This window comes from Corvus kubaryi, unplaced genomic scaffold, assembly GCF_017639235.1.
Source record: "Corvus kubaryi isolate FWS band 111438036 unplaced genomic scaffold, C.kubaryi_AGA036_p1.0 37249, whole genome shotgun sequence".
Taxonomy (NCBI): Eukaryota; Metazoa; Chordata; class Aves; order Passeriformes; family Corvidae; genus Corvus; species Corvus kubaryi.
In genome coordinates this window covers 4,205,662-4,217,727 of record NW_024581072.1, presented here as the reverse complement: position 1 = coordinate 4,217,727, position 12,066 = coordinate 4,205,662, and the positions used below count along the sequence as shown (strand labels likewise).

Here is a 12,066-nt window from a genome sequence, read left to right as displayed (position 1 = left end):
TAGTTTTAACAAACACCATTGGAAACTTATTTTTCTCACCTGAATAACAACCCAAGAGGAATAACATTTTTGTTATTGAACTTTAATAGAAAGTTACCAACTCAGATTGTGGCCAGGATGTCAATGTGTTAAAAGCCAGCATTCTTATGAACTTATAAACAGAGGTCCTAAGTGAGACCCTCTGACTTCCAGCATCTCCATCTGAGTAAGGACTCACAGAGCCAGAGAACTCTCAGATTTGCTGCACTTGCATGACCACTGTTGAACAATGATGACAGACACTGGGCTGATACCCCCACTCCTTGAGGCTCAACCCTTTGCCTGTTGAGAAGATGCAAAGACATCTGACATGAGCACTTCACCGAGTTTGAGGGAGAATTTTCACAGGTACCTTGTACATACTCTAGGTCTGTGTGAATATGCTACAGAAAATTTACTTGGAACCTTAGATTCTTAAGTACTTTAGGATGGTAGGTAAGTTAGGGCTATAAACAGGGCTTGAAGTAAATTCTGTAGAATCTTTTGTAAATTGTTTAAATTAGATCATTGTTTTAGTGTTGTTAAACTCTTTAGGCACAAACTACTGTTCAAGTCCAGGGTGAGGTTTTGCACAGAAGAGAGTCATCTGACTCAGTGGCATGACCTCCCTTGTTTTTTGAATCCTTACCCTTTCCATCCTTACCCTTTTCCATCCCCAAGCTCCACATAGATAATTTTTGGTTGATTTTAGTTTCAGATTAATTGATCTTACGTTTCAGTCCAATTTTTTATAATTCATTATGATTTCACTTTTATATTAAACCTGTTTTTGCCAGTACCTTTGCTGGTGATTCTGTGAGCAACCTAAAACACTCATTCACACAGAAAGACACCTTGCAAAACAGTAAGTTTCTGTTATCTTCTTTAGAATTGTATGCCTTTTTTTGGCCAGAGACCACAGCACAAGAAAGGGACCGAAGACAGAAGTAGGAAAAATATCTCTGTTCTGCTGAGCTGTTGAAAAGCTCTCAAATATCTAAAGCATAGAGTGGCTAAAGTAGACTGGGAATGTTTAGAAGTGATGTGTGAGGTCACATGGAAGCTGCAAAAGAAAGTGAGCTCTTCAAGAGCAATCACCAGCTCGCCATGACTTCCAAGAAGTATTACATGAAAAATGAGAGACCAGGATCAAAATAATCCTGAAGAGGTAGCTCCTCATACAACATCTCATTATGCTGGTAATACTTCTTGTCAAAAGAGTTAAATTCTTGAAGTTTGCTAGAACCTGAAAAATACCAGAGGAATGCAACGGACAGATTCTCTTAAACAAGAAAGAAACAGTTTATTCAGAAAATCCCCTGAGCAGATGCAAGCTGGTATGTTCTTAGGAAAAATATATAACTTGGCATATTCTCACTATTTTTCAGGCATCCATTCAAAGCCACCATGTTTTGTTCTTGTGGGGGTTTTCTTGCTTCAGAAATAGTATTTATTTGTCAACAATGAAGTCACCAACTTCATGTGGATACAGACAACGTTTGCAGACATTTGGAATCCTAGCACCATAGAATCATATTATCACTAAGGTTGGAAAATACCATGAAGGTATCAGCTCCAACTGTTAACCTAGCATTGCAATGTCCGCCACTAAACCATGTCTCTAGGCACCACATCTGCATGTTTTTTAAATAGCCCCAGGGATGCGGATTCCACCACTTCCCTGAGAAGCATGTTCCAATGCCTGATCACTCTTCACTGAATAAATTTTTCCTATTATCTAACCTAAACCTCCCCTGTTGCCACTTGAGGCCATTTTCTCTCCTGTCAGAGGTACATTTAAGGAACGCATTGCTTCCCTACTGCTCCCACAAACCGTATGTGCAAGACTGAAATCTCATCACCTTGTTACTGAGCAGAGAGGTCTCTTATGGACATGCTTAGAGGAAAGGCTGGGCAAAATCTCCATATGCTGTTCTGTCCAAAGCTTAGGTGAGGGAAAGGTGTTGAAGTCACACGCAATTATCAAGGAGAGTCCTGAGCAGAGGAAGATTGAAGAGCAAGGCTAACAATCAGGTGCTCTTACAGAAGTATTCTAAATAGCAGATGAAATCAAGACAACACATAAGCAATAGTTAAGGGGACTTGACTTAGCATGAGCTTTTTGCAGAAAACATTAAAGCCTGGCATGGTAGTGCAGAACTGCTTATCTACAGACACACTTACACCTCTACTTTGAGCACCTGTGTAGTAGGGTGAAGGACTATTGTGATGAGAGGAGCTTGCCAGTCCCAGACACCCCTGTCCAACCTGCAGCCAAGAGGGTTTTACATGAGGTCCTTCTCCTAGACCAGGAAATTCTGGTCATGAATGGGATCACCTGGATAACAGAACTAAACTATTGGGTCTATTCAATTTCCTCTTTTCTCACTAAACGGGGAAATCTGACAATATTCCTTTTCCTTGAAAAACAGCAACACACCTTGCTGCCTATAGAAGAACCCCTAAATCTGAGCAAGCTACGTCCCTAGTCACGTCAATGCATTCTTCAAAACCAGTGAAAACCATATGACTGAAGTGCTGATGAAGATACACCAGGCCTTCAGCCATATCAATGGAAGCATAATAGTGCAATACAGCGACCTTCTCAAAACAGACCAACTAGGCCAGTTCAGGCGAAATAAATAATTTAATGTCCTGGCCCTGAACTGGTAGCCTGCCTTGCTCCACATTTACTCAGGGCTGCAAACTCTTCCAGCTCTGAACAGTTTGTTTCTTTTCCCAGTATTTCTTCTCTACAGAAATGAATGCTTAGGGACCAAGGGAACTAGTAATCCGCTATACATGGCATTTCCCTCTGATTTTTCTTCTGTGAGTGAAAAGAGGATGTTAGTGAGTCCAGAAAGCTTCACTGAGTGTTACGGCCTCCAGAGTTCAGAGTTGTACATACCTATATCTTTTGTTGCCCAAGTTGTCCACTGTGAAGTTTTCTAAGAGAGTCCAGCACTGGCTATTTGCAAGGGACAAAATGAAGCAGAGAAGCAGCAGAAATCAGCAGAATCTTTGCAGTCAGCAGAAATATGACCCTAAATGAAAACTGTTCAGAAGCAGACCAAACTGCCAAAAATGAAAAGGATGAAAAGAAAAGAAATAAAAAAGAAAAAAAGCGGAGTATTTCTGGAGTTGAGATTTGTCAATGAGAACAGAAACTGCCAGGTGTGGGGGAAAGCTGTTACAGTTCTGCACACCAGAACTAACCTAGCTCCAGTTTCTCAACTAATCAACACACAAGAGACAGGGGATAACACAGACAAGGTTAAAATGCAAGGGCTGAGTGCTAAAGTAGACAGACCAAACTGTCAGAAGATCAGGTTATTTAAGGTATCAGAACAGATCTACCCCAAAACGTGGTAAGCAGAACCACTCAGTCTCTGCAGAACGCTGGCAGCCTCTCAGACTTATGTGCTGATTTAAGCCAGTGGGGACAACTCCAGTCAGTGGGGAAAAGGCAAGGGGTGTCTAGGATGCAACTCCCTGTTTCTGGTTTGCATTTCAATCGGCCCCCAAAGCCTGAAAGCAACACAGGATAGCAGGAAAAGATATTCTGTCCAAATATGCTGACTGTTTAAAGGAACAGAGCCAAACAGGAGCAGGGAGACAGTGGAGCACATAGGAAAAATACATCACTACTACACATAATGGCAGGCTGTGAGTATCATAAATTAAACTTTTTCTGAACGCAGTTCAGCAAAGGTGAGTTTTAAAGGTAGAAATTGAGAACGACCTGGAATCCTTCCTTTCAGGATCAGGAGCTGAATGTCTTAGCTTTTATTACCCAGTTGATTTAAGGAAAGAAACAATGAGGCATGTTTCTACTTCAAAATAAATACTCATTTGAAAATAGTTGTTCCTGTGCTGTATTCCCATGCCAATAATTACGGGACTGGATGAACAGTTCAACCAAGCTTTGCATTATCAAGGATAATGATAAAGAGCTATTATATTGCTGGACCAATGTATAAACAAAGCCCACAGTTTGCTGTTATGTTGGTGAGGGCGGGGGCAGGAAGAAAGGCATAAAAACTATGCATTTGATTTGCGTGTCTTCATGGCTGTTACAGCCAATATATTCTGATCTTTTAATAGTCAAAATTCTGTGGTTCAGGAGATTTGGCTTCAAATCACAGCTCTGCTGCAGATGTCATTGTGTGACCTTGAGAAAATCCACTTGACCTCTTTTCCCTTCATCTGTGAAACAGCAACAACACTTCTGCCCTCCCTCATTAGGGTAACAGGAGCAAAAATATTCCAATTATCTCTGTAGACAACTGCAGTCATGCTGAGAAACTAAAACAGAGAGGGAAAGAAACAGCAGTTACATAATCTAACCATATTAAGATCAAATTACACATATATATGTATACAGATTAAGTAATGTACGTATTTTTAATATGAGAGGGTTTTTGTGGGGGGAGTTTTTTGTTCTATTGTTTGTTTCTCTTTTTCAGGGGTAGGATTGTGAATGACTGTGATAAATGTACCTTGAAAATTATAAATTTTATACAGTTTAGTCAGACATATGATATCATAGTTCTAGTACAAATTTCACCTTCTAGCATTCTGCGTAGACAGTTTATTCAACGGCCTTATATTATTACTTCATGTCAGAAGTCCTGTAAAAAACACCCAAACGTGTTTTTTACTCAAGATTTTTGCAAGATGGCTGCTAACTGCTAAAATACACTCATATGCATTTATGATCTCAGTCACTGAATAAAGCCCAAACTGTAGTAAAAAAGATGGGGTAGAAAAAGCAGTAATTTATTAAGGGAAAGAAAGCAGCATAATCTTCTGCAGAGGTAACAATTCACAGCACCAGGAACAATAATTTCAATACAGCAGAAGATATGGGAATTTTCAAGCAGGAAAGCTACCAGTTTTCCCAGTTTACTCATAGAAGCAGGAACTGTATTTAAAAATAAAAACAAAACAAAACAAAACAACAGAAGAAAACTTCAAGAAAATAAACATGGATTAGATCCCTGTCTTTTTTTTATTATTATTTCTCTGGCATTTTCAAGGGCCAATTTACAAGCCTAAGCAAGCGCAACAATGACATTCAAACACATGGCATGTGGATAGCCTCTAACTCCCACAGGCTCACCATGCATCCTAACACAACCTGCCTATTTTCAAAAACAAACTTCCTGGGGGTAATTTCTGGCTTGGTTCTTGGCATACTCCCGCAATAGGCAACTGAAAAGACATGTATTTTTGATTGTGTAAGTAACCCAAGGTTTGTTGTTTATGCCTGCAAAATGCTCTGCAGAATTATGGGCTTTTGAATAATATAAGGTTTGTCCTTGTGACATAGTTTTTGTTTTATATGAAAAGATGCTGAATTATGGAAAATATCCCTTTTTTTTTTTTTTTTCCATTAATAAAAGACTGAATAACTAATTCCCTAAGAACTAGTAACATCCTTCCTGGATTTATCTCTCTTTGTACGACAATAGGGTGCTTGTGGACCTTGGGGAAATACACGATTTCCAGTTGATTGTTACTGCTAATTTACTTCTGAGACATCTGCCATCCCAGCTAACACTAACTCACAGAACTGCAAAGCAGGGGCAAGTATCCAGCCCTTCCAATCAGCTGACTACAATCTATATATATATTTATATTGTTAGCAGTATGAAATCCATTTGAATTTTCATTCAAATTGTGATGGGAACCAGCACATATCAATGGCTGTGCATTTGCTGTTTATCTTACTCCATCTGCTGGGACATGCAGCTCTTTGCAGAAGCATTGCAGAGGACAAAAGCTTCAGATGCACTTACGACACCAGTGGATACTCCTCTACAAAGCAAAGCCAAACAAGACCAACAAAGACTTACAGACGTCTCATGAACCTGTTAGTCAGCAGGTCAGCACTGCAGCTGCTCCATGCCTCTGAAATCGCAGTAGGAACCAAGGAAAGCACAGGGAAACTGAGCTGAAAGACAGGAAGAAAATTAGATGAATAGTTGTTTAAAAAAAAATAAATTAAAGGCTAATGCTTTGTAAACTGCCAGAAGCGGATGACAAACATTCACCTCCAATTCCTGCTTGGAAAGTGAATCAAAGGAAGACGGCATGCATGCAGCAACACAACCATCCAGTACACATAGCAACGGAAAACAAAATGTCACATACTCAGTATTTGACAGTGGCAACCATGTTCCCAGTTGTTCAGATTGATCTTCATGTTGTGAGTGATGAAATGACACAGAGAGAGATTGCCTGTGCTCCTCTTCCCTCTGGCTTCCTGCCCTTTCCCAAATAATGGCAAAAGACAGCCAATGCAGAAACTACTAAAGAATAATTTCAGAAGTAGCATTTTTCCACTAGCTTGCACATGGTTTATGTAATATGAAACAGATTTTGTCATGAAAGACTTTCAGCATGAACTGTCAAATATGGTGGGAGAATGGAAAAATCACTGTTCCCATTCAGCAGTCAAAAAGCTGGCCCTGAAGTCCCATGTTCTGAACCCCACAGCCTGTACATTCTGCATCAATACTCCTCACCAGTGCTTTTAAAAAACTGCCAGGAAAGGAGAAGTATTATGAGTCCTACCTGTTGCTAATGCTGGAAATAAGGACCATCTTTGCACAAACTCACTAATTTTTTTATGCTCACAAACCTGCTGTGCAACAACATAGGCAGCAAATGTCTAGCACCATCATTGTGTCTTCTTCTAAACTGATACCTAAAATACCATCAAGTACTGATGTTTTCCAGGCTTTTTCCCCTTCTGCTACAGCAAATGCAGAACCCTCTCCAATATTCTTTACTGTGTGCATACAGTGGCACAAGTATTCTCACACCTAATATTAGCACTTCTTATAAATTGTTTTCATATTCTACCTTCTCGTCAGTGTTGCAGGAAATTCTCCACAGGGATCTGAAAAACCTGATACTGCATGAAAACAGATCATACAGAAACACATGCACACATATGGAAACCAGAAGTTCAGATTTTGGGTGCTGTACTCAGATGGTGAATATAATCAGAAAACCATAATCAAACAAGTAGTTTCACAAGTCTATTGAACTGATATTCTCCTAAAGACTCTAAAAGAGTCCTCATGATCCAAAGGGACTAAGATACTTCAAGAATATTAGACAGATTATATAAATTACAGAGGTCAGTGTCAATGTATCTCAAAACATCTAACCTACAGACTTACCCACACCTAGGGAAATATTCCATACAATTTCACATACAGGGCTTAGATGTCATCATGTCCTACTTTGAAACCCATGTTCCTCTCAGTTCAGAAGGCAGCCAGGCCAGCTAGTCAGGGATTGTCTAATGAGCCCCAGCTTTATTACACACTTTACCTCCATTTTCCTTATCTCAGAATTGGAGAAGATCAGGGAAGGTTCAGTTTGTTTGTACTTCTCAGCATCACTAGCTTCTCCTGAGGACATCACAGAAATGAGAGACTTGGAAGAGACAATGAAAAATACTGTAAGCACAGCGATACAAATTGCCAGGCAACATTTGCCATTTCAGTTTGTTGGCTTAAACTGGGCATCAAACGTCCTGGTTAATACAGCTACCAAGCAATTGAGTTTTTTCAAATTGCCTGTTTACTATGACGGAGAATGTTCACTGTGACAGAGATCAGGAAAAAAGCACACCTGTGTTCACTGTACAGAAAGGCCAGGCCTGGGAAAAGCAGTATGAGTTTTATTTCATAGGCACTGAGACATTGCTCTAAGCAGACAGCAAGAAGTGCCAAGCCCCACAGTCACACAAAGCCTCCCACAAGCAAATCAGCTCATTCCGTATTATGAGGTGGTTACTTTCAGGAGCAGCAATGGCACTGCTGCAGCTGCAGAAATGCATCATGGCACGAGTCAGGCTGCCTGATAGCAACACAGTGTATAACGCTCTCAACAGCAGCAACCTGCAAAGCCCCTCTGGTGAATTATACCCTGAGCCATGGGGTAACCAGCCCTTATCGCTGATGAGCAATGCATCTGCATCAGTTTTGACACTCCAGTCTAGCTATAGATGCATTATATACAGCAAATCTGAGGAAAAAAGTCATTATAAAAAAACCAAAACTAAAAACCAAAAAAAAACCCAACCCAAACCAAAACAAAACAAAAAAACCAAAAAAAAAGCCAAAACCAAAACCAGAAACAAAAGAAAAACTTAGTTACTTGGAATGTGATCAAATACTGGAACAGGCTGGCCAGAGAAGCTGTGAAATCTTCGTCTTGAAGATGCTCAAGATTGAGCTGGACACATCTCTGAGCAAACAACCCTAGTTGACCCTTGTTGTATGAGTAAGGCTGGATTAAGAATCTCTAGATAGCCTTCTAACCTCAACCCTTCTGTGATTCTATGAAACAAGCACATTTTACTGTTACGAGACAAGGCAGTGAGGATATAAGACACAACTTTCAATCTGCAGCATTATACAAATTTCAGGCAGCCCTGATATTATTAAGTCGCTACACAGATGTTAATTTACAGGGAGACTGTGCAGTTCTCATAGCAACTCAAGATCAAGAAGACAGAAAGGTAGCTTTTAATCTACTGAGATGTTCTTCCCCGTATTCCAGACCCTAGGTGGTGATTCCCTGCCACAAAATTCTCCGCTCTATGCAATTTCTTTCCATACTGAATTTAAGTCCAGTTTAAAATGCTTTGAGATAAGATTTTGTGCTATCACAAAGACTGCTTTCAAATCATTCTGGCAGACTTGGACAAGATTCCCATGTCAAAAACCAGAATAGCAACAAAGCACAGCTGAGTTTCCTACTGAGAGGTCATCTAGGACATTATAGCTAAAATGCTTCTCTGGCTAGCACTAAGAGTCACATGTCTCTCCTATTCTCTTTGAATGATCAATTTAGCATCAGCACCTGTAATCTGTGTGCTTTTACTGCAGCACTAAAAGGATTTCCCTGGCTTTGCTTTCCTGTAATTCTATGCCCAGAAGCAATTCAATTCCTGCTTGGTACTGCACAAGATGACTCACTCTTTTCTTTAAAGAATTCCATTACCAACAAGCAATGACTCATCACGACCACATTAGCAATGCCAAGGCTTTGTGACTCTGACCATTTCCCATGCAGCTTGAAATTCTGCATGCTCACAATGCTTGGGAAAGAGTGCTTGCATCTGCTGAACCAGAGGTTTTCACTTTGCAGTAAGCATGCACTTGCACTCTTTTATGTGCTACCCAGTTGCACATAAAAACACTTGAACAAATAGTTTCCCAGGAAAGATATAAACATTTGGCAGACACCTGTGTGGGGCTCTTTGGAGATAGCAAAATTATTGTTTGCAACACTGAAGTTCTTGAAGCAGCCTGCTTTTCCCTTGGTCCAGCTGAAAAGCAGTGGGAAGGTAATTCCTTCCCAGCAGTGTATCTTTCTGGTAAATTTGGTACACAGATAATCCTGGAAAAAAGAAAAGTGTTATATTGGAAGGTGTTCCACTGGTGATTTTTAAATCTTGCCTTCAAGATCAAAATGATCAACTTCACTGCTTGCTTTCCATGCCCTCAATAGTAAAACATTTCATACCACACTGCTACTGCATATGTAGCATGAACAGTTTGGACATAACTTGAAGGGGAACAAGAAAAATAACCAGAAGTCAGTCCCAAAGCAAGTTGGACCTCACTGATTGCAGAACTGGGACCATGCATGAGGATAGGTGGAGTGCCTTCATGGCAGCACCAGGATGGGGGATGGCATGGAGCTGGCCTCCTCTCCTGACAGGCATGGTCTGAGGGAAGAAAGCATAAAGCTCTCAGTACACAACACTTCCTTCATCTGCTGCTCCTTCCCAGCAGCTAAGCTGGGCCCTGCCCACACATTTACACATCTGTGAAAAAAACTCTAGCTCTTCATCTTTTTAGATCTTCATCTACTGCAGCACTTGACTCTGTTCAGCACTAAATCCCTATTGTGTTCCACAGTAATAAATCTACTGAGAAGGTTTTCAGAGGCTAAAGATAGGTCATTCAGAGACCAGCTGCCTGTGACATTCATGTTCTTTACCCCAGAGCAGGTCTGAATGGCAAGTTTCACCAAGGCAGACTCAGGATTTGACTGGTTGCTGACATAGAGCACTGAAGTGATTCATGCAAAGTGACCTTCAGCATTACTGCTAACAGCAGAGCACCAGGGCACACAAAGCTTGGAAAGAAATGTTTGGGGGTTTTAATTCCTCAAGTAACATGGTTATGGACTACTGGATGGTATTTAACATGATTTTGCCATTGTTGTGGTTAATTATCTCATGTTGTGCAGAAACTATAATCAGAGGCAGCCAGATAATTCTGGAACGGGCTTACATGAATTAGTATATTGAATGTGACTTTCGTAATGCCCTTTGCATCCAATACTTAACTCCTAGGACTTTAACAGTTTCTCAGCATGGAGGATTCCTGGAATAATGCTGCTAGCAATACTGAGTAGCTAAACATGTTAGATTTATATAAAGAGTTCATTCACCCTTTTTAAAGAGATAACAGATTAAAGAATAATGCGAATAATACAATTTTCCTAACAAGCATACAAAATGAGAGTTTAGTTCCACCTTCAATCCTAAACTGAGGGCTCAGGCAAGACAGAAGAGCAAAAGGAAGCAGAGCTTTGCAGCATTCCCTTTCCTTAAAAGCAAAAGGGCCCCTATGCTACAGTTTCTTTTCATATCTCTCTGGTGCTGATAAATTGCATTTGTAGACTGTTTGACCTGCTGTACAAAATTGCTTTGCTTATTATATTAAGATGATGGGAAAACCAAATTAAAAAATTTCTCTCCAATTTCTTCTCTTTCCTGAACAGCTTCCTGTCGTTATGCAAGTTTATCTTCCCAACAGATTAAGCAAAGTTTTTAGGGCCATTTTTCTGCTTTACTCATGGTGGTGGAATAGAACATAACTCATATATGAATTTAAAACACTATTTTTTTCTGCTCAAAAGGAAAGAGAGCAGGAATTAGAGATCAAAACACTAGGAGTGCTTGCACACCAACTCCAGCCTAAGTGCTGTCAGTGACAGAAGTTCCAAGAGAGCCAAGAATAAAATAACAAGTTCTGAAAAGCCTAAGTCGTAATTGATCTATGTTCCTCCTCAGTAAAAAATGAAAACTGAAAACGAAAACCAAACACCAAGTAAAAAAAGCCCCAAACATTCTGAATACATAATTTCTTGGCTGTGAGTGTTTTCTTATAAATGACAGTTACTTAAATAAAGTCCACAGTGCATTACACCAACTACAACAACCTAGAAAAGACCTTAAACCATTTGTGCCAGACTCAAGAAGCACCCACCATCACTAAACAATGCTACTTGTTTGGCTATGTCTGTCTCTCACTCTAACAGACAGGATATCTCTCTCATACTCTGAGGCCCCATCATTACTGAGAATGCTTAGCCACTACAAATAGGAAAACTGAAAACTGAAATGAAACTAGAAAAAAAGATGTATTTTCCATATCAGAATTGGTTGCAATTTTAAAGTTGAGACCAAACAACTGTATCTTTTCATTTTTCTCAGTCATTGCTGACAAAATTCCTACTGCTTCAGCTTGCAGAAAATTTAATTCATGAACCATGGTCCCACAAAATGAAAGAAATGGATCCTATCCCCCAAACCTTTTAATAAGTTGATTCAAACCAGATATGAATAGCAGCAGTCAATTATTGCAGAGAAAAAACCCACAAATTTCTATGACAAATAGCTTACAAAACAGCTGCAGCTTATTCCAGATATCCAGATTTGTGTGCAACATAAAGGTGAATGTTCAAGTAAAACTGTTTAAAGGAAAATTGAGAAAGATTTGTAGACACCATCTAGGTATCTCTCCTCCATTCCAGTACAAAACTAGCCAGTGGCTAGACTGAAAACCTGTTTATGGAGGCTGGTGCTGTAGATTAAATGGAGGTTAACATTAACCTTTCAACATTTAATAACTAGGGATATGCTTTGATAGATGATGAAGAGTGTGTAAATACTCAATACACATACTACAGACAAGCTGGACTCGTCTAAGGTGCGTAGAGATATGA

The 12,066-nt window shown here is 39.8% G+C and overlaps 1 long non-coding RNA gene across 1 annotated transcript; it reads right to left on the bottom strand.

The window, feature by feature from the left end:
- Nucleotides 1-1,296: 1,296 nt before the first annotated feature.
- LOC121662397 lies at nucleotides 1,297-6,291 on the bottom strand. The gene is made up of 3 exons (XR_006015277.1): nucleotides 6,175-6,291; nucleotides 5,877-5,974; nucleotides 1,297-4,323 (listed from the first exon to the last, which is right to left on the bottom strand). It is a non-coding gene; the product is annotated as an uncharacterized LOC121662397 (long non-coding RNA).
- Between the last annotated feature and the right edge of the window lie 5,775 nt (nucleotides 6,292-12,066).